Genomic DNA, 6834 nt, shown 5'->3' with positions numbered 1-6834 from the left:
TATAGTAAAATAAAATTCACACTTTTCAAGTGTACAAGCCAAGGACTTTTAGTAACTTTGCCGAGTGAAGCAACATCAATATAAATCAGTTTTAGAACTTTTACAGATTCCCCATAAAATCCCTCACACCTATTTACTATTAATCCCTATTCCCACCCCCAGCCATAGGCAACCACTAATCTACTCTCTATTTTTGCTTTTTCTGGATATATTAACACATTGCACACCAGTAGTTTTATTGCTAGCTTTACCCAGTGGCCAGATAAGTTCCTATTGAACGAGTACAAAAAATGTTTTACAAAGTATCATACTTTAAAAAGATATTAGCTTGTAAGAACATGTAATAAATAACTTCAAAATGCAATGGGTATTTAATTTTAAGGTGTGCCTTTAACATTTGTGTAAAACACTGTGTAATATGAAAACACGAGAATGCTCTTGATCTGCCTGCAATGTGTTAAGTACATTTCCTAAAAAGATCAAATATGTTTTAGAAAAAAAGAATAAACGTACCACCTCCTACTCCCAACCAGCAATAGCAATCACTGTTAATATGTGTGTCTATTGTTCCAAACTTCTCCCATGCATATCAATACATAACTTGTACAAAGTGAGATTATAGTAACCCCTTTGGTTTTTATTTTTTCAATTAACAATATAAAGTAAATACACCTCTTTTATGTCACTGAATATTCTTTTGTATAGTGTTGTATCTTAAGAATCATTTAATTAAGCCAACTCCCTATGTTAAATATTTGGGGTTTTTCCAGTATTTCCACCCTTATAAACAGGGGAAGGTAATAGATGTTGTAAAATTCTAGAGCTCAGTGAGCTTTGGAATCACACCTAAATTCAAACACCAGTACTTCCTGTTTCATCCATTCACTGCACCAATATTTACTGAGAGCCTGCTATGTACGATTCCCTAGGGATGCAAAAGCAAGCAAACAGCTATACAGCCCTGCCCTCCTGGGGCTGGGGGCCAGTGGGAGAGATGCACATTAATCAAATAACCTTGAATAGCCTACAGAGAAGGGAGCAGCCAACAGGGGAGGAAAGGCAGGGGTCTGAAGAGGCATTTGGGGAGCATATCCTTGGCTCAGGGCTGAGCCATTCTCACGAAAGGCGCCTTGTAATGGGAGGTGGGTTAGCTCCCCTGCATGAGCGGAGTGCAGCCTTTCACAGCTCCAAGTGCCTTCACACCTTAGCTCATTTGACTCCTCCCCCCCCCTCCACCCCCCCCCCCCGCCCCCCACACACACACACAACGAAGAGAAGGAAATAGAGGACACTGAGGCCCAGGCAGAAAACACCTGTGGCTAGTGTCCATTGTATCGGTAGAGTTGCACGATCCTATTTAAATTTAAATTAAATTAAATTTAAAATTCAAAATGCAGTTCCTCAGTTACATTAGGCGTGTCTTAAGTGCTCCATAGCTACCACATTGCATGGCGCTGATATAAAACATTACCATCATTGCAAGAAGTCCTATTGATCAAGCTGCCCTAGAAGAACAATCCTAACAATTAGTGGTAGCAGTAATGATAATTTACTTGTATATTATTTTCCAATGCACTTGCCCTGGGACGTAGAGAATTCAATATGGCCCCCCTGTTTTTCATTTCCCCACCCCTCCGCCAACCACAGGCCAGCTCTACGGAAAGAAGCTGAAGACAGAGAGGTGGCTAGTCCTGCTGTGGGTGAGGGAGGGGACACAGGGGACGTGACATCCCTCAACTTCCTGCCATCACGTTAAATCTGCCTGCATCTCCGGCCATTCTCTCTCCCTTATCTCCTTTTACCAAAACCAGCTCCTCTCAACAAAGACCAGGTCCTTTGACTGTGTCGGGTGCCGGCTTTTCCTCCCCTCTGAGGAACTTCACTCCTTAACCTGCCCCTCGCTGCTGCTACCGTCAGCCTCTCCTTCCCCGCTGGGTTCTTTCCAATATTACCCAGACAGTCTCTTCCATTTTCTAGGAAAAAACGAAGGGAGGGAGGGAGGGAGAGAAGAATGCTATCCAGGTAATCATGTGTACCTTACAGTTGGAGAAGCACTGACCCAACGTAAACAGCTATAGATGCCGATTGGAGACTCAAATACCATAATGGAGTCGCTGTTGCTGACGTGACTTTCTGACATGGTGAGCAACACTTGGTAGAGTCTGAACACAACGAGGTATCATCTCCACTCACTTTGCATAGTATTTGCCTCCCTGGAATATTAAAACCATGCCAGGATATACTTTGTCTTTATATGAAAAATGAACTTAGTTGTTAGGCGCATATAATTGTATATAGGTCTTTCACCTACATAAATGTTCAGTGTGACATTCAAAAGTTGTGCAATCGTGTCCATGCATTGCAGGGCACCTGGCTTCCCGCCCCCATAAGAGTCATGATGCCCACCCAAACTCCACCACGACTGTCTAAAAGCCCCAAGTGAGAACTATGCTCTAGAACGTTCACTCAACAGCCCACTCAGCATCTCTATTTGGCTATTTCCCATGCTACCTAACTGTCCATGAACTGCAGGTCTTTCCTCTAAACCAGTGGTTCTCAACCTTCTGGCCCTTTAAATACAGTTCCTCATGTTGTGACCCAACCATAAAATTATTTTCGTTGCTACTTCATAACTGTAATGTTGCTACTGTTATGAATCACAATGTAAATATCTGATATGCAGGATGGTCTTAGGCGACCCCTGTGAAAGGGTCGTTCGACCGCCAAAGGGGTCGCGACCCACAGGTTGAGAACCACTGCTCTAAACCCCAAGCCTTCCCAGTTCAGTTCCCTTACCGAGGCCATGGTAGCCACTGATATTAGGCAGAAGGTGTGTTTGATTTGCTTTCTTCGTATCCCTTGGAATGGTGCCAGGCATCTAGTAGTCACTTCATGAATGTGCACTGAATGAATACCCAGAAGGCTCTCCCGTTCCTCTTCCCTGGGTAACAAACCCAGAGCAATTTGGAAGGAAAGGACTGGACAAGGAGCACAGGGATTCCTGATCAGGAATTCCCCACTTTCTACAGAATTTCTTCTACTATCTAATTTCTGTGACATAATATGTAATATTTAATTTCTATCAGTCCACGATGCAAAATAGCCCAGAGCTGCTGCTGAAACTGTCCACCGAAGTTCTCCCCATTGGAGGACACAGACTCTCCCTGGAGTTCTGGGGATAAGGCCCAGACCCATCCCCCTCCAGCATCACATTTCTTTGAAGTCCCACATTTTATCTTTAAAAGCCACACAAATTTCACCACTTATTCCCATGTTTGTTTTAACGGGAACGTGATGTTTTCAATGACTTCCCTTTAGAAGAGAAAGGTAAAGCCCAATTTTCTAACTCTTTAAGTAACGCATTCACACTCTAGGGCGCAGCTCCTCCTGCATCCGGACGCTCTGAGTGTTTCCTGGCATCACTGCCTCGCCAACATTTACTAAGCACCTATTGTATGCCACACCGTATATTATGCACTTGACATGCATTATGTCTTTAATCCTTGAAACACTCCCGTGAAGTAAATACAATGTTCACCTTAATTTATAGTCGAGGAGACGAAGGCTCCGGAAGGTGAGTAACGTGCACTACATCATAGAGCTGAGAAGCTGGAGACCGGGGATTCAGCCCGGTGCTCTCAATCACTGTGCCGTCCACCCCAGTCTGAAATGCCAGCTTCTAGAGCCTTAGCATAAGAAAGCTTGCAGACAGCAGGGAGGCTCTGCGAAACCACCCAGCCCTGCCATTCTGCAAGCCAGGGCGAGTGCCAAGGGGTCCGGGGCTCTGGGTGGACATATTTTCAGGGTTCCCGTGTTCTAAGAGAAGTTTTTAAGTGTGTGTTGGGCCCTAGCTGGTTTGGCTCAGTGGATAGCGCGTCAGCCTTTAGATTGAAGGGTCCAGGGTTCGATTCCAGTCAAGGGCACATGTCCAGGTTGTGGGTTCGATCCCCAATAGAAGACATGCAGGAGGCAGCCAACAATGATTCTCATTGATATTTCTATCTCTCCCTCTCCCTTCCTCTCTGAAATCAATTTAAAAAAAATATTTTTTTAAAAAGTGTGTCGGTTTCAGTTACAACCTACAAATAATAATAATGATAATAATGATAATAATAATAATAATAATAGCATATTCTGGATCACTGGGACAGCCACCTTGTAAATGAATCCTGATGCCCATATTTTAGTTCTCGCTTTGGTGCAGAGTAATTGCCTAAAGTGACAGGTTTAACCTTAAATGCAGATATCTTAGACTGGAAATCAAAATTTCAAGCCAGTAAGAAATTGTTCCTCTTAAAACAGTAATTCAGAACTAGGGGCACTTTGCCCCCCAAATCCCCACCCAGGACATTTAGCAATGTCTGGAGACACTTTTAGCTGCAACTGGCATCTAGTGGATAAGGACCAAGGATGCTGCTAAACACCCTACAATACACAGGAGCCATCCCCCGCCCCCCATAACAAAGGATAATCTGGCCCAAAATGCCAATAGTGCTGGGGTTGAGAAACCAAGCTTTAAACTGGTTTCTATGAGGACCCAAGAGAACAGAGTGGAGGGAAAGGATTGGAAGTGCAGCTTCTCTGAATGAGCCTGGTTATCTAGCTGGGACTTTGACATATCCTAAGTGATTCATGAAAATATTTAAATCATATACATTTGAAAATAATCCCGCCCAGCCAGCGTGGCTTTGTGGTTGACAGTTGACCTATGAACCAGGAGGTCAGGATTCAATACCCGGTCAGGGCACATGCCTGGGTTGCAGGCTCAATCCCCAGTGGGGGGTGTGCAGGAGGCAGCTGATCAATGATTCTCTCTCATCATTAATGTTTCTCTCTTTCTCCTCTCTCTCTCTCTCTCTCTCTCTCTCTCTCTCTTCCCTCTCTCTCTTTCTCTCCCTCCCTCTCCATTCCTCTCTGAAGTCAATAAAATATATTTTTAAAAATCCCTAAAATGAAAAATAAGCAAAAACATGAACATAACTTTATATGAAGTTGACAACACGACCATACAATTTTAAATCTGAGTTGGAACTATCAACATTGCTATTCAATTCTCTCCTGGAAATTTCATAAAAACTGGAGGGTTTCTTTTTTTAAAAAAAAAGAAAAAGAATTAAGTCTTTTTTTCTGCCTTCCATTATGAACTATATTTCAGGGGAACCACCTAGTCCTAGAGGTTAAGAGATAGTTCTTTTACTCAGCAGAATTTTACCTAATAAGTCAGAAGGAATATGCCAACCCCATTTTGCAAACCCTAATAATATACCTGATTTAGGCAATGGTCATAATACATGGTAAAACCTTTGAATGAAGGATTGATGAGAAACTTTTCAATGAAGAAATAAGGGTGTCACTACCTAAACCCTCTGGTAAATGTGAGCTTCACTAAAAGTGAGATGAATACAGGCTCTGTGCCTCTAAAGTACACAGCACCTTTACCCTGGCCAAAAAGGGTTAACCTGAATCCAATGAAGGCCTTCAATAAAAATTAGCACCTACAGTAATTGCAGGGACTAGAGGTATAAGTAAATGACACCATGAGGAAGCCATCAGCCGAATTCAGAATGTGGACTCTTCTACGGACAACTGATCCAGTTACCTCAATAAGTAAAAAGCATGAAAAAGAAAAGTGGGATTAAGGGAGAAGGGACCGATCTAGATTAAAAGTGACCCTGGCTGGTGTAGTTCAGTTGGTGGAGTGTTGTCCCATGCACCAAAGGACCTTGGGTTCAAGTTTTGGGTTGGGGCACATGCCCGGGTTGTGGGCTAGATCCCAGTGGGGGGTATACAGGAGGCAACCAATTGATGTTACTCTCTCACATCGATGTTTTTCTCTCCCTCTCCCTTCCTCTCTCTCAAAAATCAATAAAAACTTAAAAAAAAAAAAAAGAGTCGTAAGGACTAGTCCTGGGACTGGCCCATAGTCACTTACCCTGTGTTCAATTGGTCCAAGTAGTCACAAGCCAGACCAGATTCAAGGGGGCGGAGGTACAGACACTATAGAGGAATGCTAAGTGTGTTCAGGGATGGAAGGAACTGGTGGCCCATACAGGGAGGAGGCAAGCTACATAGATGGGCACAATGACACTTCTGAAGCATGGGTAAAAACAAAAAACAAAAAACAAAACGGTTCATTGCACCGTTTTTAAAAATATTTTTATTGATTTCAGAGAGGAAGGGAGATGGAGAGAGAGAGAGATAGAAACATCGATGATGAGAGAGAATCATGCCTCCTGCATGCCCCCTACTGGGGATCGAACCTATAGCCCGGGCATGTGCCCTGACGAATCAAACTGTGACCTCCTGGTTCATACGTCAACCCTCAACCATTGAGCCACACTGGCCAGGGCATTGCACCATTTAAACCCCTCTCGAATCCATCCCTTCCCTCCATCCTTTCTACCACTATCTCGGTCCACCTCTGGGAGAGTGGTGGCCTCATCTCCCCTCATTCTGTTATTGGGTAATTGCTGCATGCTCCCAGCGAGTTTTCCAGAAGACCAGACAGCCAAGATAAAACGCGCAGCTTAGAAAGGTGACACTACTCACTGGCTCACTGAAACATTTAGAAGAAAGAATTGCCAGGCCCTCTGATGCTGCCACCGCTGGTCACTGTGTTCCTTTCCAAAGCTCACTTCTTGAAAACAGGTCACAGAAACTGTCCTTGCTGAGTCCCAGTGAGTTTGGATTTCTTTAAAAATAGCTTGTTCTTCAAGTGCAAAAAATAACATCTGAGACGTTTAAGTGTGAAACACACCTTTGTCATGACTCGGTACAGGCTGAACGGAAGTTTATTAAACTTTCCAAAAAGAAAAATTTCCTCTTGAACTGAGA

The sequence above is a fragment of the Myotis brandtii genome, unplaced genomic scaffold (assembly GCF_000412655.1).
Source record: "Myotis brandtii unplaced genomic scaffold, ASM41265v1 scaffold658, whole genome shotgun sequence".
In the NCBI taxonomy this organism is placed as follows: Eukaryota; Metazoa; Chordata; class Mammalia; order Chiroptera; family Vespertilionidae; genus Myotis; species Myotis brandtii.
The sequence above is the reverse complement of the archived record's forward strand: the minus strand, read 5'-3'. Positions refer to the sequence as shown.